The 22,785-nt window shown below is 43.3% G+C and overlaps 1 protein-coding gene across 2 annotated transcripts in view; it reads left to right on the forward strand.

The window, feature by feature from the left end:
- OBSCN (obscurin, cytoskeletal calmodulin and titin-interacting RhoGEF) overlaps positions 1–22,785 on the forward strand; it is a 1,961,032-nt gene that overhangs the window by 41,351 nt on the left and 1,896,896 nt on the right. The gene's annotated exons all lie outside the window — the stretch shown is intronic.

Raw genomic sequence — 22,785 nt, forward strand, 5'->3', positions numbered from 1 at the left:
TCCCACTCCTCTGTCTGCGGTCGGGGCACGGAGAGAGGCGTTGTTGGACGGAGTCAGGGACTTACTTTTGAAATGGGCCATTTCTCGCGTTCCTCTAGAAGAAAGGGGTCTGGGCACTTATTCTGTCTTGTTTTTAGTTCAGAAGGTGTCGGGGGGATTTCAGCCTGTGCTCAATTTGAAAGGAGTGAATGTTTGGATCAAGACGGTGCATTTCCGCATGCCGTCAATTCAGACTATTTTTCCGATGGTCAGTCAGGGGGATTTTCTGGTGTCGCTGGATCTGCAGGATGCATACCTACATGTGCCTGTGGCAAAGACTTCTCAGCGGATCCTACGGTTTGCTGTGGGTCTGGAACATTATCAGTTTTGTGTACTGCTTTTCGGCCTCAAGTCTTCTCCCTGGATTTTTACAAAGGTGCTGGCCCCCCTGGTGGCTTTGCTGCATTCAGAGGGGGTGTTTATTCATCCGTATCTGGACGACATCCTAATACAAGCACCCTCGCAGGGCCTGTTGCGGAGGCAGGTGGCTTGGATTCTGGTGGTCCTGCAAAACCAGCGGGTTTTGATCAACTGGGGGAAGTCAGATTTGGTCCCGTCCCAAGATCTGGTTTTTCTAGGTGCTCGGTTTCGGACTCTTCTCGGTTTGGTGATGGTGTCAGAAAAGAGGTTAGGTGTACTCCAGTCCATGGGCACTTCTATGGTTACGTCTGCAAGGTCATTTGGCGTCCGTAATATTTCTGGTTCCTTGGGCGCAATTCCATCTTCTTTGCTTGATGAACTGGTTCCTGAGAAAGTGGGCGCCAGGGTCTGGTTCTCTGATGACCTGGATTCCGGGGTCAGGGTTGATTCGCAGGGAGTTGAGATGGTGGTTGGGGTCTTTGTCTCCTCTGAGCCCAGTGGTGGTAACAACGGATGCCAGCCTCTCATGATGGGGTGCTTGGATGGGGTCGGCACAGATTCAGGGATTTTGGTCCCCGCTGGAGGCCAATCGATCTTCGAATTGGCGCGAGTTGAAGGCAGTGTTGTTAGCTCTGATTCATTTCCAGGGGTCCCTGAAGGGTGTTGCGGTTCTTATTCGAACAGACAACTTAGTAGCCAAGGCTTACGTCAACCGACAGGGGGGGACCTGGTCGAGGGCTTTGTTCATTCTGGCCTGGAAGATTTTTGTGTGGGCTCAGGAATGGGTTCCTTCTCTCCGGGCTACCTACATTCGGGGGGTGGTCAATGTTTGGGCGGATCTGCTCAGCAGGGTGATTCCTTCTTCACAACTTTTCTCCCTCCGGAAGTCGCTGTATCTTCATCTTGTTCGTCTCTGGGGTCTTCCGGTGTTGGATGTGTTTGCATCCCCGGAGAATGCGAAACTCAGTCGCTTCTGCTCCCGGTTTCGGTGTCCTCAGGCTTGGGAGGTGGACGGGATGTTGTGTCCTTGGCCTCGGGGCCTTTTGTACGCTTCCCGCCGTTTCAACTGATCGGGTCCTTTCTGTTGAGAGTCCTTGGCCTCGGGGCCTTTTGTACGCTTCCCGCCGTTTCAACTGATCGGGTCCTTTCTGTTGAGAGTGAGGCATCTGGGAACCAGGGTTATCTTGGTTGCACCCCATTGGCAGAGGGCGAATTGGTTTCCATTGTTGCAGCTGATGGCATCCGGTCGGATGTGGCCTCTTCCTCTTTGTCCGTCTCCCCTGGAGTATCCTTGCCTCTCGATGGGGTCGTTGAGGAGGTTACACTTGACAGCCTGGAAGTTGAATGGCGGGGTTTGATGGGTCTGGGGGTACCAGTGGCTTTGAGTTCTACTTTGCTGGCTTCAAGGTGGCGTTCCACTTTGATTTCGTATGGTAGACAGTGGAAAGTTTTTTCTTCTTGGTGCGACCGGCATAAATTGGATCCTACCTTCACTTCTATATTTGATGTGATGCAATTTTTACTGGATGGTGCACACTTGGGGTTGTCAGTGGCTTCTCTGCGGGTGCAGTGGGCGGCTATTCAGGCGTTTAGGGGTCCTTGGCGTAATCTGTCGGATGAGGGTCATTTGATGCCTAGATTTTTTCAGGGGCTTCTTAATTTGTTTCCTCGCCCTGTACGCTCTTTTCCTTCTTGGGATCTTTAGTTTTGGATGCGTTGACTGCTGCCTCTTTTGAACCTCTGGGGGACTGTGACTTGCGCCATCTTTCTTTGAAGACATTCTTTTTGGTGGCCATTTCTTCGGCCCGCCGTTTAGGGGAATTGGGGGCCTTGGCCTGTTCTTTTCCTTTTTGTAAGGTTTTTCCGGATCGTGTGGTGCTTGTTCCGGTTCCTTCTTTTGTACGAAAGTTAATTCTTCTTTCCATCCTCGGATGAGGAGGTGCGGTTACATTCTTTGGATGTGCGCATGGCATTGTTGGAGTATCTGCGTGTGGTGGCTCCTTTCCGTAAAGGTGATTCGCTTTTTGTGAATTTCGGTCCGGCCCGGAAGGGTGAGAAGCCTTCCTCGACTTCGTTGAGTCGGTGGGTGCGATCTCTTATTCTGTTGGCGTATTCTTTGAAAGGGGTGGTTCCTCCCTGGGGGATTCAGGGCCGGTCTACCAGGGGTATGGCGGCTACAGTGGCTGAGCTTCAGGGGACTTCAGTGGTGGAGATTTGCAGGGCCGCCACTTGGGCCTCTCCCTCAATATTTGTTCGGCATTATAGGCTGACGGACTTGGGTAGTTTGGAGTCGGTGTTAGGTCACCGGGTCTTATCCTCTATGCGGTAATAGGGGTTGGGTCTCGGTGGTCTGTGAGCATTATAATAAACTTCTTGCAACTCAGTGTCCGTCTCCTGTGTTTTTCTTGCTATGTCTCATTGGTTAAAAGGAAGGCGAGGGAGGGACGGGAGGTAATGCGTCCATTTCTTACGATAATGGCATTACTCCTAGTCCTACTCCCTAGCCTTCCTTTCCGTTCCCTCCCGCCCCCCCAATAGGGACTGTCTGAGTTGCTGCTTGGGCTTGGTTTTTGTACAGGAGGTGGTGGGGGGGGATTTAAAAGGGGAAGGGAGGGTCTAGAGGGAGGCAGGAAGCCTCATTGGTTAAAAGGAAGGCGAGGGAGTAGGACTAGGAGTAATGCCATTATCATAAGAAATGGACGCATTTCTCTGCTCCTGAGAACCCCACGTAGAATAAAAATCCTGTTATGACGCAATATCTGGCCCTACAATAGAGTGAAAGCAGAGTTAATCTGTAACCTCAAACAAAGTGGGAAAAAGGAGTCACACAATGAGGTGTGCAATGTGTAAATGGTAAACATAGAAGTCATACACAGTAAAATATCGCAAAATAGATATTTTTGACAAAGGACCAGTATGTTTGTGCCATCTTTAAGAAAGTCTATGGCTCCACATGTCTTGACTTTGTGAACAAAGAAATCTGTAAATCCAACAACATAATATTACGACAACAAAGAAACAAACATGCAAGGGACAATGGTGGGTAACACTGTGTCTTTTATGACATGATTAAGCATCCACATCTCAACTTCCCAAGCAAAAAAGCAATACATCATCAATTAAAATGTCATTGTGTTGGCAACGTAAATGCATAAGGGAAAAAACAATGGTCCTTAATTACAAGTATCTACACAAACGTCTTGATGAGATTAACCAAGATGTCACGGAGTTTAAGGAGTTGTTCGCACATTCCAAGATCAACAAACTACAGAGAAGTTTGAAAACATTTAGCCAAGACTCGCTAAAGAAGACTATTTTCCTCAGTGTAAAGAAAATAAAACTCCCAATCAAAAAAAGATCTCTAAGAACAGCTTGTTCTCAGATTCTAGTACTAATGACAGTGATAATGAAATCAGACCAGGCGTGCATGGCAGATACCTAGGACAGTTTCCACCAGCGAGGTTTTTCCCACCACATGTATTACCAAAACATGACTGGCAGAAACGTTTCCCCACCGCACACAAAATCTCCCTTACAATTACAATCAATGTCCTTTTTTAGGACCTACCCAGGAACTTGTGAGGGCAAAAAAACAAAGGATGGAAAACTACTCAATGGGAGGGTATCAATCAGAGAATCAGAAGATTGATAGATAGAGAGACAGATAGATAGATAGATAGATAGATAGATAGATAGATAGATAGATAGATAGAAAGACAGACAGACAGATAGATCCTTTATTGTACAATTATTGAACATTAATACAGCAAGACCATAAGTGCATTCTTTTTACGGCATTAAAACAGTGCATACATCGGCCTTGGCAGCCTGGAACCTGTACAAATTAGGACTCACTAAAATTTGAAAAGGATAGAAAGTATATTACTGAAAAAGTATCCATTGAAGAAGTGCATAAGTATAGAAAACAGGGATTAGGAAGCACAAAGAATCTAAAATACTAGTGGCCCCAGAGACTAACAGGAGTCTAGTTAAGAATGTGCTTAGATATTAGAAAACAATAGTATCTACTGTGGACTAATGGGGCATAGTGTCTGATGTACATGATGGAAGAGCCCAGACATCGAGCTGCCAACTGTGAGGACTCGCTTTTCAGACTTGCTTCAGCAGCTGCACGGCAGGTACAAATATGTAATATGCACCACATTGGGCAGATCCAGAATACCCTGATAGGAAGAAGCTTTTGGCAGACACAGCAGAGGTGAATTCATTATTCCTCCAGCATTGCACACAATCTACAGCGTCTGTCCTGCTCATCGAGATTTCTCCGGACTTAGCAGTACATTTTTAATGGAATTAAACCCAGTTGCTGTCTCATTAGCTCCTGCTTTAGGGCCAGGCTAAATGGCAGGGAAAGATAAATCTGCAAGGCCCCTGGCTCATACAGTGTGGACGACCAACTGCCATGGGCCAGTTTCTTGATAATCTGCACATCCTGTTCCCTTGAGAATACTTTTGCTTGCTTGGTTATTAGTCTGGAGACTATTGGCACAGGGAGACAACTTGACCAGATCTCTCAAGCCTCAAGCGTGTCCAGGGCATGGTTAAAGTACTTGCACCAGTTAGTCAGGGTTCTTTTTATTGTTTCCCAAATTATGCTTGTCAGAGTACTTTCTTTTGCTTTCACACAATATATAAAAAAATTGGCTTTAAGAGTACAGTATTGGGAGATCAAGCAGAACTCCTGTCGAATTTGGACGTGTACCACACAGTTTGGCAGGGAAAAGACTCTCCTATAGCAGATGTATTGATCCTTATCTACCCAGTTTGCCATTCTCTCTCTGAAGACAATTGCCCCATGAGTTATTGTTGGGAGAGATTTGCAACCCATCACCTTTAGTAATGGTCTTAAATTAGGATTCACCAATGACTTCCATAACTTGCGAGAGGCCCATTCCAATGAATTTGTGGCTACTTGTTGAGCATGGATGTTGGATGAGATGCATCCCCTAGGCTCTAGCCATACTCCCAAATATTTGTATGCTTCCACAACTTCTACAGGGCTCCCCTAGATAAACCAGGAACCGCATTTTTTTCAATTTAGATTAAATTATCAAAACTTTTGTTTTAGTGACATTTATCTTTGGGCTGTTGTTTTTGCAATAGGCTGCTAGTGCACTGAAGAGTCGCTGCAGCCCCAAAGCGTCAAGATGAGAAGTACTGTATTGTCTGCATATTGTAGTGATTGTATTCTTCTGCCTGCTGTTCTTGGTGTAAAAACCCTCACCCTCTCTAGATGAATTGGCAGGGAGGCCAGATACAGGTTGAACAGCAAAGGTGACAATATACATTCTTGTTTTAGTCCCTTATATGTTACAATTTTTGCTGTGGTGGCCCATCCATCGCCAACCTTTATTTTCCCTCACAGATCAGAAGAGTCAGGGATGAGCAAGTGAGCAACCTAATTGTTAATCTCAGCACAAGTGGGCTAACTAATTTTCAAGGTGCTATCCTGAACAGATGACTATGATTGGTACCCGACACATTAGACAAGTTTATATTAAAGTGAAAATCATCAGAGTTTTTCAGACACAAAAAATCGAAAGCCTTTTTTTCAGAGCCGGAATCAGAGGAAACAGAGATAGGTGACAATGGGTTAAGACAAATGCATTTTTAGGCCACCTAGTAAACATGTACTATCAGACGTAATTGCCTTTGAGATAGCTGTTGTCAATAAGATTGAGAACCGTAACAGCATGGACAAGAATTGTGTTTCAATTTATCAAAACAAGATCTAGTCATAAAACCTGGAGATAAAGACGGGACATCTGTACTTCAAAACGAATCAACATATGATGTGGAATGCCTTTGTACTTTAACTTAATCACAAATGGTTACCAGCTGACCCTACAAATTAATTATCTTTGACAATAAAATGTATAATCAGAGAAGCTACGCTAGCTTTCACCAGGCGAAAACTCTAAGCATACTAGAGGAATTACTATACCACATTGATTGGGACTCGAATATTCCAATTATCCAATTAGTTTGCAATAATTATTATTAATATGACATCTTTTTACAGAACCATCAAAGGGCAACACTTTTGCTCCTATTTTCGCATGTTTATATGTCCACAGTTTTGAGGCTGAACATATTTGGTTGGATAAAATCCCTTCAACAACGTTAAACTATGGTGTAGTTACATTGACGACATTTCCATTGTTTGGAAGGAGGATGCAGTAACAGCACATAATTTCATCAGATGGCTGGAAGACTACAATGAATTTTTGAGGTGACACTTACCATTTTCAATAGTCCTCTGCCATTGATTGATCTAACAGTCACAGCCAAGGACAGTAAACCTAGTACCAACATTTATCAGAAAACTACCAATGAAAACAACTTACTACATTTTCAATGCTTTCACCCATGGCCTCTAAAAGAAAATGTACCCTTTGTAAAAATAAAATGTCTGAGACTGTTGTATTTACTCTGCTACAGAGGATTCCAATAGTCAAGCAATGGTTCTGATGGACAAATTGATTACCTGCAAATACCAGCACACATCATAGCCAAAACAATGAGGGAGAAGCCCTCCTTGAAACTATACCCAAAGACAAAACAGACGTCAGGGTTATCTGTGTTACAGTTTTGAACACTGAAATACCTAAGATGAAAAAACAATCAAGCACTGATGAATTCTATGTTCAAACAAACTGAAATTGGCGAAGTCTATGCATTCCTTCAGTAGAAGCATACATTTAGCAGAGATACTGGTCCATGCAGGACAAATAAAAACATCAGAGTAGATGACACACCTTTGTGGGGTTTCCCATCAGTGACCAGCCAATACCCATGTCGCAGTTGCAGAACTTGTCACTATACATCACTATCAAAATAACTTGATCTAGTACTACAGACCACTTGCAAGTTGCAACCACACACAAAATGCAGTTTCACCAATGTAATCTATATTATCAGCTGTCCTTGTAACTTAGATATATAGGTACGACATCCCAAAAATCACAGATAAGAATCATCAAACACCGCAGTAATGTCAGGTGCAAAAACCACACTATAAAAAGTAGTGTATGTTGTGTGGATAGCAGATACCATGAGACTGATCCCATATGGACAGTCATTGATCAGGTCACGGGTATAATTATATCCATGACACGTCTCTTAGAGCGATAGCAAAGATGGATTTATAAGCTGAGGACACAAATTTCAAGATTAAATGATGAGCTCAAAGGTGTATTTGAATACAAACAATGAATTTATAAGCTAATGCTTTTTTCACCTTTATGTCAACTGTGAAGACAAAAAAGTTTTTATCATACATTTTATGGTCCCATGTTGGGAATTTTCTGTGTTCAACGCCTTTGCGCCTTCATAGGCCACTTGTACTATAAGTTTCTCTCCCGTGACTATGGCATGGCCGACAATGTCAATGACTTGGTTTGATTGCAGTATATTGTTTTCATAGGAACCTGCAGGATGGTGTCAAACATACACAGAGGAGACCCAAAATGGTGTTTCTCCCATTGATGCCCACATTGAGTTACTTGACAGTCTTACATTATGGTACCACTCCACTAACTAGGATGTGTGCACTGACAGCAAACCAAATAGGACCTGGGCATTCTGCAAAACACAATAGACAGCAAGGCATTTAAGGGAAGTAAAGAAGCTGGATGCCCCACTGACAAAGTAAGTCTGGGATGGGGGCCTCTTGGCCATATTAATCTCTAGAGGCATTATTTTGCAGTTCATTAAGGGCTAAGCAATAGACTACAGAACCTTGGTAGCCGTGCTAAGTATTCACAGCATTTGTCTCTCATTTTAAAGTGTTTGGCTACAAGGACTCGTCTCTCTCCCATATCCCATGGGGCAATCCAGATTTTACATAAGGTGAGTACATCTGCCAGCAAGTATGATGTGAAGTGACAGGTTTTTGGCACATTTTTATCATGTGCAGTGTGCAGATCAGCTTTTTGTTATACATCACTGGTTATCGTTTGAACAATAACAATGTTGCGTTATAAAGAAAAAAAATTACTTTGTCACATATTGTTTTCTGTTACAAATATTCTCGCATGTGCTCCTGGAAAACAGTGATTATACTGTATGGGTGATGCAGTTGGATGAGGCAAGTGTGTCTTTATGCCCCAGTAATGCCTATCAGGTTATTTCAGTAGAGTTTTTACATAGTTAAGAAAGCCATGGACCCAGTCAGGACTTGTGATATGGCTGTAAAACATACCAACAGATTTGAGATGTCAGGGTAATAGCGGCTCAAAACACCAGCTCCATTCTTTAATCTTATCTGTGCGTTTCAGAATGAATATTTCTCAGGATTCATCCATGAGATAATTTTAACTACATAATTTCCCTCCACCCACCAAAAAAGTACAATATGCTCCCAGTTCACTGACCATACACCACAAGTGCGTGACCTGATGATGAAGCATGCCACAATAGTTCTTTTAAATCAAAAGAAAGGATTTTCCTTATCCTCTTTTTGTTCTTCATAATAACATCTAACATAACAGTGTTTCCAGTCAGTCATATTTTTTGTTTTAGTCAATAAAAACCAGAACAATATATATATATATATATACATATATATATATATATATATATATATATATATATATATATATATATATATATATATATATATATGTACAATAGGATAAAACAATCATAGTAAAATAAGTGATGAGAAAGGATAATTGGCTAAAAGAACATTCTTTAGCGAAAAGCTACTGGTTTTATGTGAACTCAGATACATTAATAAAATGCCTACAGCTGTTAACTCCCGGCCTACCCCTGCACAAGGCGCTCATTACAGGGGCTATCAAAGTACATTTGTGCGAGGAGCAACTTTATTAATTAAAGGGTGAGAGTAGCATAATGTGCCATTTCGAAGTGCTTTGTGAAGTGCAGAGATGCTAGAAAACATTACTGAAATAAAGTATGACTCAAACTCCCCCTTGTCCCCTTTACCTGCTTATCCCTTCTAAGTAAGTCTAGCAAATTGCATTGTTAAGTGCATGTGGAGGTTGCAGCCATGGTTATAAGGGTGCTGTTATAAGGTAGAATTGACACAGTAGGATAGCGGAGCTATTAATCTTACTAATCATGTCCCAACTAGCATAAACATCAGTAAATAGTTTTGATAGTTGATTGTCTATGGTCCCTTCCACTGGCACCCCTTACCATGCTAAATACACCCTAAACACCCTAACAGCAAAGTTCTGTCCTTTTGGATGCAATAGTCCTTTATCAGCTTTTGAGCTATCTTCAGATTGTGTTTGTTGGTGAATTGCAGGTGCCGCAAGGCCTTGAGTTAATCAACAAACTTCCTGCACCTCAATAGGACACATGGACCAGATTGAGTGAAGCAGGACGCAGGTGATTCCAAACAGGTGTGAGCACCCTGGGCCAGAAAGATCGGCTTTATTAGATTCCTCCTAGGTATGTCTAGCTTGGAGCAACAGCACAGGAGGTGCAGCCAGGATCCATGTCTCTAGCTGAATAACCTGCAAGCCCCTCCAAGACCCCCTGGTGGGTCCATGCAGGGTTAAATTCTTTCACTGGTGAACCCAATAGTCACATGAAAAGATCGCTCTGCAGGTCTGTTTGTTTATGGTTTCTAATAGATATGCTTGTGGCTTTTCCACCAGTTAGGAGTTGTTCAGCGGGAGTAGGATCTCCGAGTTCTTTAGTGAGATTAAGTCCTGGTTGCCTTCAAATGTCTGTTTATTGCCTTTTTCCAGGCTGTGTAGGGACATTCCCATTCTTTAACACAGTTTCTTCAATTTGAAAGGACATGATGGCATCCTGTAGATACTGGTGCCAGGGGTTGCCCTGAGTCTCAAAGACACCTTTGAAGTATGCCTTTAACAAATTGCCTGGCCTTTGGGACCCCGATGTAATATTTCAGTGTGGCGGCTTTGCAAGCTAATGATTGTTTCCTCAAGCCAAATTTCATTCTGAGACGGATGTAGTGTGGCTGTTGGAATATTTTCCTGTGCCCTGTGCAATGAATGAGCTCCAAGGCTGTGGTACTGGCCCCGGGAAAGGCCTGGTGTTCATACTGCAGAGCGAGAAGGAGGATTGTGTTTATGACCCTGAGTATGGGAGCAGCAGAGGCGTTACCTATTGTTGCGTTGAATTGTTTGAGGCCATGGATGATTGTTATATCTTTCTTCTTCAAGACATTTAAGTGTGCAGTGTGTTTGGACTTTCCTGAAAACCAAACTCCCACATAATTGTATTGCCTAGCTGTAATGATGGTCTTACTGCATATGTGCCAGGTGAGATGTTTCTTATTTCTGTATCTCCCAAAGATGAGAACCTTTGTCTTGTCCTGATTTACCCTACCTTAGTTTCTCTTGTTGTAAACATTTAGAGTGTTCAGGGCCTGTTGGATGCTTTATTGTGATCCATTATCACAGTGTCAGCAGCGTATTGAATGATGTGGAGTTTGGTTGGGACCAGTTTGAGAGTAACAAGACTGCTGCTCTCCATGGCTTTTTCCAAGTCAGCTGTGTATAGGTTGAATAGGAGAAAAGCAAGAACACATCCCTGTTTTAGGCCACAATAGGTGTGGATTTTAGGTGTGACTGTGTTGGGTCCTGTTTTCACTCGAACAAGGAGTGCCCCACGCTTCCAGTTTTCTCCCTAATGTAGGCCAATCAGCACTGTAGAACACTGCACTGTATTCTATAAAGAAGCCAAAGAGTAATAGCTGGTTTTCAGTGGTGCTAGTGGGCTCAGTAATGCAAGCACTGTGTTGTTATCGACTGTAGATGCAGCAGCCCCAAAACCTGTCCAGTAAAAAGGTAGGGCTTCTTGTTCAGCAGCCCTGGCCTCCAGTTTTTTAAGTAGGGTTCGAGCAAAGGTTTTTGCCTCTAAGTCAATGAGCCCTATAAGGCGGTAATTTGATGGTTTTGTCCGGTCCCCTTTCTTGAATATGAAGCATAAAATAGATCCCCTCCATGCATCTGGGATTTGGTCTACTAGAAAGATGTGATTAAAAATAGACTTTAGCAGTAATGACCAATAGTGGTTTCAACAAGGTCCAATAGATGTTCCAGTTTGGTACATATTGTTGTGGGTGGGTGTCTGCGTGGACCAGAGTCATACTGCTCTTTCCACATTTTTTTGTGTGTAAAACTTCTGAATAACACTACAGTGAAAGGTCTTCTGATGGATGAGAACAAAATTATCTCAGTAATCAGGAAAAAACGAGACGTCCTGCAACAAGGCAGGAGGGGCCTGCTCAGGTAATCCTTGAAGAGAACAAGCTGCGAAGAAAGCTCAGTTTCAAGAGGCATTCTTTATAGGGCTCCATAAATTTACATCTTTCTGTAGTCTGTCATCTGATGCACAATACATGATGCCACTATGCTTCTGTAAACACATGCAGTATGTAGGCAGGATTCTGGATGCATGCACCAAGCCAATCTGTATTGTACCCTGCTTAAGAGCCTGATGACGGAAAGGATCTTGGAAACACGCAACAAGTGTCATTTTGTACCCTTGATTTCATGGCCCCCTTCTGTGCATCTCAACTAATGCCAGAATGAAGGAAATGCCTTGTGATAAAATTAAACCAAAAGATAGTAGAGAGTTCACACCATAAGTCCCTTATATGACATATTTTCACTAATAGTGATACAGGGGCTTACCTCATTTGGATTGAGGTAACTAATAAGGGAGGGTAAGAAAAGAAGGAAGATAGATAGCAGGGGTTGAATTGAAATTGAATTTCTGTTCTGAAGCTAAGAAAGTGCTAGAATATTTTATGAGATTAGTGCACTTCCAGAGTGTATGGGCTTTTAGCACATGTGTGTGAGACATTATGCAGTAAAAGGCATTATTTGACCCCATTCTTTATTTGGGGAGAACCCACCACCAGAATATTCCTCTCCTTCAAAACGTTAGGCTCACTTTTTCCATTCAGGTCATGGCTTACACCACTCCACAAACATCACCAGCAGGATCGAACTAGCCTACAGGGCAATCAGACAGTAGCTGGAGTGAGTGCTGGTCTGACAGATCACTGTATGAGCTGTCTTTCTGGCTGTTTGTGGGCCGATTTTATGGTCTGTTAGGCCGGTTTTTACTGCTGATTTTTCTGATATTACCACAAACATTTCCTGCAACAAGCACTAGGGCATGCAGTCTCCCATTCCCTGTAACCTAATCAGCTTGTCTGCCTTTACAAGTTTAAACCTACCCTGATTCTCTAATTGGACTACTTTTAATTTGGTGCTCAGGTCTATTTTCTGACCCCCATCAAAATTGTGCACTTTACTTGACTTCAGTGAGTTTGCACCATTTTAGTTGATTTCAGCCATATATATAACAGTTTAATCTGTCACTGTAACTAGTACGTTAATATTCATGTCTAAACTAAAAATTAAAGCACCTATTCACGATCTCCCCAACCATACGACTTGCCTAAGGGATGGTGAGAGCACTAAAGGTTTTGCATGGAGTCTATACAGACAGTGGAAGAGTGCACTGGCGGTGCTAGGTGAGGCGGGGGTCCAGAGGTAAAAGCAGGCCCATGAATGTCATTTAGGGGTCTCCAGGTGTCACAGCTTTCGAACCTTGGTACTCCCTTTGTGACCCCTGGCCTTAAAGGTGGCAAAATCCGTGTCCGGAGCACAGGGACAGCTCGTTCTAATAGACTTTGGTTGGGGCTCTACTTTCCTGGTTTTCTTTCATTTCTTTACACAAATAGTGAATATTATTATTTACTATTAGTGTAGTAAAAAACTCGAGTACAGTTGGCTGGAATATGACCCTATCTGGCAGCTGAGGTAAGTAAAAAAAAAATAGAAATGTATTTTATGTTCGTGCTTGCGGGTGAGAGTACGTTCTTGTGAGAGAAAGAGCGTGAATGAGACGAGTGTGTATGTGTAAGCATGTGTGTGTGAGCTAAAGTAAAGATCAAATGGCCTGCGATATCACTCCCGCTACCCCTGCCATTTTGGTGAATTAACGCCCATGAGCCGGCTATAGCCTCATAAGGAAACCTTCCGGCACCAGCACCTTTTTCTGCAAATGAAGCAACACCTAAACTGTCTGTCCAGTTTTGGGTCCCACTGCTCGTCCCTCCTCAGGATCTCTGAGTGGATCACATTGAGGAATTGCTTTCAAGGTTAGCAGAACTGCCGCCCACTCAATGCATGGAGACTGGAAAGGGCAGTAACGCATGGCATCTCCCCCTTACCCTTCCGGAGACTGACAGCAAGGGATGGTGACTTCCCCAAGGTCACGCCGCGATAGACGCAGCGCCAGGATTAGAACCGCATAGCGCTGACTCCACCATGTGTCAGCTCCCAGGTCTCCCCCCTGGGGAATGTACCATGTGGGCTTGCTGCTCTCCTGCAGCTGTGCCTGCTGACAACAGGATCTCTCTGAAGAGAGAGACTCAGTTTATCCGTGCACCAGGCTTCTTTTTGAAAGGCCTGGTGAGGGGCTTAAGTCTTCAAAGCTTCTGGCCGTCGTTCATACACAAAAAAGGCTTTTACGATGGGCGGGACATATACCTTCTAGGAGGCGTCACTAGGCCCAAAATTTGGAATTGTTGCTTCCAGTGACGCGAGGGGTATGTGCTCCTGGAGTGAAGGGCTGGAGATTGACTGGCTTAAAGGGTGATGGATTAAAAAGGTCTATTTGTGTGACAATGCTTAGCTAATGTTTCCTTTCTGGGTTGTGCTAAGCCTAGCACTGCTGTTTTGTTCCACTCAGTCTTTTTGTTTGAGCTTCATGTAACAATAACAAATCAAAACTTACAGCAGTCACTGCCCACAGACCTCCAGGTTTGAAGCTCTGTAACTAACAGGTGCTCCATGCAGAACACTGTGGCCCATATTTATACTTTGTGACGCAAACCATCGCTAGCACTGGTTTGCAGCAAAAATTTACCGACGGCTAGCGCCATTCCTACGTGCCATGCAGGCGCCATATTTAAGGACTGACGTTAGCCTGCGCTGCGGGCTGGTCAGAGTAAAAAAAAATGACTCAAACCAGGCAGCACCGGCATAGGGGAAAATGGGGTTTGTGCGTCAAAAAATGGTGCAAGTCAGGTTGAGTAAAAAATCATGGCTCAAACTGGACTTGCGCCATTTTTTGGTGCACAACCCCCATTGAAATGACTCCTGTCTTAGAAAAGACAGGAGTCATGCCCCCTTGCCCAAATGGCCATGCCCAGGGGACTTCTGTCCCCTGGGCATGGCCATTGGGCACAGTGGCATGTAGGGGGGCCTAAATTAGGCCCCACTATGCCATTAAAAAAAAAAAAAAAAAATACTTACCTGAACTTACCTGTACTTACCTGGGATGGGTCCCCCAATCCATGGGTGTCCTCCAGGGGTGGGCGAGGGTGGCAGGGGTGTCCCTGGGGGCAGGGAATGGCACCTCTGGACTGCTTCCATGGTCAGAGACCATGGAAGTGAGCCCACAGGTCCCTTAACGCCTGCCCTCACCCAGGTTTCAAAAAACGGCGCTCATCAGGCTGTGTGCCGTTTTTTAAGGCCCCCCTCCACCTGTGCTTCAAAATGATGTGGGAATATAAATAAGGCGCACAGGCCTTAAAGTCATTTTTTGGGCGGGAACGCCTACCTTGCATGTCATTAACGCAAGGCAGTTTCCTGCATCCAAAAAATGACGCACACAGCAAAATTTTGACATTCGCAGGGTCGGGCGTTATAGTATAAATATGGTGCACGGTTCGGCCCAAATGGAGTATAAATATGCCCCTGTATGTCGCAGCAGAGAGTGTTAAAACAACTGCAACACCTTGCCGCCGTGCAACCGGCCCCACAAACGGACTTGTCTCTTTGCAAGTGGCGTTTAAATGAATGGGTACAGTGTTTTAATTAGATCCGATTAATTTTCTCCTTTTCCTGTGCATGAAATGCTGAGCTGACTCGATTGTAGTTAAAGGGGCCATTCAGTGAATGATGTCACAATATATCTCAAAACAGTCTACATTCATCTAGTATACCCACATTCTACAATACCTATTGTTAGTGAGCCTTAGAGATGCAGGTGTCCGTAAGATAACTATTTTTCCTCAATGTTGGACGCTGCTTTCAGCTTGTTAATTGGAAGTGCTGTAGTAGAAAGTCCGCGCAGTGAGCTCGCTCAACATTGCTTCTGTGCAGAGAACTTGGGCCCATATTTATACCTTTTTTGCACCGCCTTTGCATCATTTTTTGACCCAAAAGAGGCGCAAACTTACAAAATACAATTATATTTTGTACGTTTGCGCCACTTTTACGTCAAAAAATGACGCAAATGCGGCGCAAAAAATGTATAAATATGCCCCTTGGTATTTGACAGGAGGCCCACCCATATTAAAGCAGCAAGCGCCTAACCCACTGAGCTCTTTTCCTTCAGTGCTTAGTTCTTTTACGTTATGCCAGTAGGGCTTATAAAGAGAACGTCTACCACAAATGATTTATTAGCGCTGTCAGGAGGACATAAGTGAAGGATAAGGGGTGGATTGTAGGAACATCCATGCTTGTTAGTTGTGCCTGAATTAGATTGTGCTTTTCGTTGCATCCAAGGAAAAGAAGGGGTATAAATACAGGAATAACAGTTTACTGTGAAAGGCTTGCCAACGTGTAAATGCCGGGAGCGGTGTGTTAGTGTTTTGTTGCACAAAAGCACTTTTGTTTCTGTTGCAATCAAAAGACCTCTCTTTTAAAATCGGACGACTTATTATGACATCACGAAGGATAGAAAAAATAAATGAATAAATAAATGAAGATGAAAGTGACTTTATCCAGGAACTTTCAAGGCGCTGGGTAACGTGTCGGCGAATTTCCCTGTGCACTGCTAGTTGTCTGAAGGTTGTATGCGTCATGTTGGGTTGTCGTGTGCTCCAGCTGCTCACTGCTGCTGAGCCGGTTATCGCCACTGCCACTTCATGCCTTGCAGATAGCTCTCCTCTTTCTTGTTGTTGTTTTTGTTAATTAACATTTCCAAACTAACTGCTGCCTACCAGTAAAACATAGACCTGTGTGAGTTCATGCAGTAAATCGGGCGGTGGGTCATCAGATGGATTGTGCAGGCACCTACATTGTTAGTATTGTTTTTATTTGACAATCATTGCCAGCGTTTCTTCTTATATTGCCTCTGTGGATGGCTCCGCCCCCATTGATTGCGCGTCCTCTTCTTAACTCCCACCTTTGCTCTCATTACGAAATTAGGGTCTATGAGAAAAGTGGTGACTTGCTGATTTCACTTTATATTGCATTCATGCGCAGCTGTTTTGTGTAATAATTGATTGAAAGGCGTCACATTTAACATAAAACATAAAATTGTGTTATGTTTTATCTGTCTTTCCTGCTAGTGCCCTCCAATAGTAGGATATGTTATTTGTGTTATACGATTGTGGAATAATTGCTAAATGAATATTGCTTGACGTCATAATAAAGTCCAGACTCCAGTGTTATTCCAAATCTTGGTTTGACTTATGGCCAATTATGGCTCTCCTATATGTCTTATGTATATTGCCCTTGCCACAACAGTACATAAAAAAGCAAAGGCCTGTCTTCCCAGCTAGCACTAGCTACCTACCAGATGCAGCACACTAAAGTCAGGAATTGTCCAGGCGAATTTATGCTACCCTACACTTTGAGAAATTTCCGAATGCACCTTGGCACTGTAGAAGAACATGGATGTGATATCAACTACGCAGATCAACTTTCTGAGGGTTACCTTGCTTTGGTATGATAAAGAATTCCAGGCCAGGATGCCCGCAGACCAATCAGCAGTGTGGGAAAAACCTGACAATAGCCTGATAATGAGGCTGATGGGATCGGTTCACAACACCATGAGCCTTATTACCCCTTTCCCAGATGACACCCCCCCTGACGTTCAGTATCTCAGTTTCACCAACTCTCTTCTTCTATACTGCCATAGCTCTTAAAGTCTCCATCCTCTACCTTTCACTGATATTTGGCCTGCAACCAGAATGCTGTACTGTGGCCATCCCTCTCTTCATATACTATTTGTTGCATGCCTCTGGCCGTGTAAACTCTTCAAAAACGTGGGTCAGTGCTTTCACTGCATCCCTTACATTTTTGAAGTGCTAGGTCCCATGGCCTTTTGTCCACCCTAAGGGTACCTCTGTGTCTTGCCGGAGTGCGAGGTGCACCTTCCCGAGGTACATCACCTGAACAGGTTCACAGATGTCCAGGGGAACCCTCTTCTTTACTGTCTCCCAAGAAAGTCCATCTCTACTGTCCACAGTATGTATGGGGAGGCCAGCTCCACTGACCATGGGGACTCTTCACTAGAGTCCAAGGATGCAAGTACAGATTGTCCCTCCACGCCAGACAGGGGTTCATCCACATATTGAGTTCATCACCTTTCCTCTTCTGTGGTCCTTTCTTCTCTCAAGTCTTTGCCCTTGTGCAACTGTTTAGGTGGAGGTAACAAATTCTGGAAGAGGGTTGTCTCTGCCCAATTCAGTGATGCCTCGTTTCGCCTGACTCTTAACTGACAATCTGGGAGCAGCTCACAGGTCTGCACATCCCCTGTGTAGCATCCTGGGCACTTTCAAGGTGGCAGAATCAAGTTATGATCTGCAAGGCTGCTCCTTGTACCCTAACTCTGTCCCTTACCGGCACTGCGAAACTAGTTCCTTCCCTCGAAGACCCCAGGGGGAACCCCTGGTGTGACTGATGCCAGAGCTCTACCTATTCCTCTTTTGTCTGTGTGAAGATGGCATTCTGAGACTTATCAATGAGTATCAGCTTATCACTGTATGCAGAATTGTACTCTATCGCCTTCCTCTACCAGGAAGAGGATAATCCCAAGTAAATGTGGTTGTTGTCCATGATTGGCTTTGAACTGCCAGCTAGCCAGCAGAATAATTACCTTGACCCATCAGGGTAGTTCAGAACCTGAGTCTCATTAGCACTCCCTCGGGAAATATTGCAAAAGCTAAAGTACACGAAAGTGCACAAAATTGGTAAATTAATATTTTATGTGTGACCTGGGCCCTTTTAAACATAGAAAAAGTCACGTTCTGTGTTGAGGCAATCCAAAATTATATTTTGTGAAGTTTTCACCCAAATTGTAAAAACAGTGTAGCAGTACTGACTTACCCTTTATTAAAAAAATGAATTAAATATTTCTTTTTGGAGGTCCAATTATATTACAAGACTTACACAAGCCATAACCAGGTGGGTCCCACCTGTGACAGGCTACCTGTGCGCAGTTAGTGGGCTGAATCAGACAACAGTCTCCCTCACTTAAACTGCATGTGTGCACACTAGCACAGGGCATCTTACCCTAGATTCACACCAATGGGCCTTGTTTTAAAAGGCGGCCACTGGTGGGTACCACTCAAAACCATATTAACAGTTACTTAAAATGGGTGAGACTCCCTTTTGGAGCCTCATTCAAGGCATTAATCCAAAAACCAGGACAAAATCAATCAAAACAATCTGACAGGATTAAGCAGATCACCATCAACTTCATCACAACAGATCTGAAGATTCATATTTGTAAGTATCTTTACACTCTAATGTAGATGTGTTCCTGGACTTTATTTTGTTTCTTTTTGTTTTACTTGTATGACAGTCTACTGGTATTTGTCCTTTGCACTCTGATGCAGCCCTTACCATGAATTTAGCAAGATGAGTATCAAAAAAATTGATTACTGATCCTCAAATCCTAAAATGTGAGAGTCAACATTGTTCCTCTGTCCACATATTGCCATGTACAACACCCCGAGTCCTCCAGCTAGGTCAACATAATAGAAAATCTATTCTATACAATATATATTGGTTAGGTAAGGCAGGTATTAATTAGCATCTGTTTAATAATTAAAATAGCTGTGTTACTTTACATTTTTGCAAATGGAATAAATTGTTTAGGGTTTGCCCTTTCACTTGTGTGGAGGTCTTTTGTGTGGATCACTGCAAAAGATGTGCAGAAATTTAAAATCTGGATCCACAATAAAAAATTGAAGAAGCCAGTGACTGTTGGACATCTGAATGTATGGAGAGTTTTTTATTTAGATAAAACCTCTATTCAAAAATTAATTAGATATAAAATACTTCTGGATTTCAAAAGCTGAACATTGACTAAGTTTAACATAAGGGCTGCCTAGAGAGGTCAAAATAGACAGTTCTTGCACAAAGTTTTACATTTATTGTCACTAACTATAACTCCTCTTCCAGATGTATGGAAAGCAATATGTTTGTCTCTTGACAATCTTTTGAGCTGAAGCACAGCACATATCTAGCTTAATTGCTCCATGTTGTGTAGCGATATATGCAGTTCAAACCAAAAACAGTTTCTGAGGGAGATCTGAGTAGTACATGTACTGACAGGAAATCGCAGGATGTCAAATTGATAACCATTACTACAATAAATTATGACTGAGTGGCAAATGCTCCTATTTCATTCACCACAATGTGTCACAGACCTGGCTCTTAGTTTTAGAACTAGGTTCACTTTGGACAATGCTGATAATATCCTCTCCTATCCTTTCATATAGGCCCACTAATGTCTTCTACTTTCAAGATATTCCTTGCTAATGTTATTAGCTGTGATTCTCTTACATGAAGCACATTTGTATCTGGTTGACATCGTTCTGACTTCACTTCTTCAACCAGAACTGGAAGGTGTTGTCTCATTTATCTAAGGTGGTATGATATGTTTGAGAAACTAGTGCTTCGATGGATTGTATAAAACCCAAAGTGATGCAGTGACACCCTTACCCCAGTCTAAGAGATAAGAAGTCTCAGACCTTTTTGCCTGACCATCACACCTCAGTAGTTATGTAGACAAACATGCATGTTTGCCATCCTACCATGGCCTCTCAGTATTCCCGATAGGGTAACAGACAGCTTTTGCCTACCATGGACATTTAAATGTTGTGCTTTGATTTTAGTAGCATTCGATTTACAGTGTCTTTGGTTAGGTTATCATATTTGTGTAGGTGCCCTGAATATCAAAATGTCACTACTTGAAGAAAAAAACCATATTATGATAACTGTGGTAAAAAAGGGCAAGACCACAAAGCAAGACCTAAATCCTCTAGCGAACAAACTGCCCAAGAGAAGATAAGGGTGCAGTACACGATTAGAAAGTACCTCTTGAATGGAAGAAGACTGGGCATTAGTTAGATGACCCTAGATTCTGAATAGTACTGCACAATAACCAGACCAAACTGTGGGGTCAAGGCTTAGATGATAAGTTAGCTGTAAACTGACCTTGAGCAATGAGGTTGATGCAACAAGAATGAATTTTAAGCAGGCTTAGGGCCTGATTTAGATCTTGGCGGTGTTACAGCCAAACCACGCTGGTGGCGGAATCGAAAAAAACCATCAAGTCAATGGTGTTCCACCTGCCATATTTAAATGCATTGCAGCTGAGCCTCAGATTGCCACAAGTGCTTTTCCTAGCCTTCAGGTAGGTGGGTTCCCGCCAACCTTATTTAGATGTTACAGTTGTACAGGCAGTGTACTGCTAGTGGTTTGCCAACGGAGGGAGGACATCGCTGGACCCAGTGGACAATGGCTGTTGAATACAGGTAAGTCACACACACTCTACCCTTGCCAAATGTGTCCCCCTGCATTACATGTGACACCACACACCACATACACACCATTATCCATTGCCATCTCACCACAACACGTACATGCTGCAAACACACATTGACATACATCCATGACACAAAATACACACACTATTGACACTGTACCCACATGCGACACAACCACAACTACACATACATCTACACAACGAATATGTGACAGAACAACTAGGTCCTAAACAACTATAGCCTAAACCACTACTGCTAAACAACTAAAAAGTCTCTACAACTAAGTACTGAACAACTACTGTCTGAACAACTATTGTGTCTGAATAACAATTGCCTGAACAACTAATATATATATATATTCTAAACAACTAATAAACCATAAAAACCAAAAGGAAAACCTTACCTTAAAATTAGTTGTTCAGGCAATTGTTATTCAGGCACAATTGTTGTTTAGACAGTAGTTGTTCAGTACTTAGTTGTAGAGACTTTTTAGTTGTTTAGCAGTAGTGGTTCAGGCAAGTAGTGGTTTAGACCTAGTTGTTCAGGATGTTTCCCCTACACAACCACATGAATACACAAGCACAACTACACATATCACAGCAATGACCACCACACAAAAACATGCACCTAAATGTTGCATGCAACACCACAACACTCAACACAACATACACAGCAAAGTCCATTCCTTATGAAAGTGACACACATACTGACACAACCACATCACCCAATAGATCTCCCTCCACCTTACCCAGCCAGTCGCATCACACACATACATACACATACTGACTCACACACACAACTCAGTGCACAGCATGACTGATACAGGTCCCACTGCAATGTGCACACATGGCCACAGTTGACAAGTGTGATTGTACTGTCATTGTGGTGCCAGCATTCATTTGGCAATGAATACTAGCACCATAATGACAGTTGTGTATGTTTTCGATATGTGTTGTGTACCAGTGTGTCCCCATCCATGTCTGACACACTCGTGTCCCTGACATATGCATGACACAGTAACTTAAAAAAACTACTGTGACATGTATGCGTCAACAGTGGTCCTGTGCTTATGTGCAGTGATGCCCTCAAAGTGCAAAGCCAACGCAAGTTGCCTACCTTCCTGTCCATCGAAGGGAGGGTTGTGTTTTCTCTGTTGTCCAGTGGCAGCAGTGACAGAGGATCCTGTCCAGTCATGTCCAGCCCGACCCCTCCCCCCATCAAATCCGCCAACTCAGAAGTGGAGGTAAGGCCACTACTTTTTGCTTGGCGAAAAGGCACATCCAAATCTGCTCTGCCGACGGAAAGTGTGGCTGAAGGCGGAACTTCAGCCACACTTTCCTATGGCGCTGTCGATGCGGATGGGAATACTTGGCAGAGTTGGCGAGAACTTGGGTGGGTTAAAATCAATGGGACCGTGAACATCTAAATCTGGCGGGTGGACCGTCATGGTGGAGAACGGGTTTTCAGCTGGAAAGCCGACGACGGGACCATTGCCACCAAGATCTAAATCAGGCCCTTAGTGTTGATGGCTGAAAACCCAGAATGGTGCATTGTCTTACTTTTATTCTTGAAATAAGGCTATTTGACAGACACACAATATACACTACATTCACTAAGCGAAGACAAACTACCGTCACATGGCCAAGATCTACTAAAGGTTTTCACTGGTGCTTGTGAGATGCTAAGTGATGTGAAGCTCCACGAAGCATTACTAAGCACTGTGAAGGGCAGTGGTGGGTCAACTTTCATGATTAAAAGCTATTTTGTGCTCAGTGTTGACCCTTGCTTCTCTAGAAGACAATATGGTGTAACGTCCAGTGCTGTTGACT

Source organism: Pleurodeles waltl, chromosome 10, assembly GCF_031143425.1.
Source record: "Pleurodeles waltl isolate 20211129_DDA chromosome 10, aPleWal1.hap1.20221129, whole genome shotgun sequence".
NCBI lineage: Eukaryota > Metazoa > Chordata > Amphibia > Caudata > Salamandridae > Pleurodeles > Pleurodeles waltl.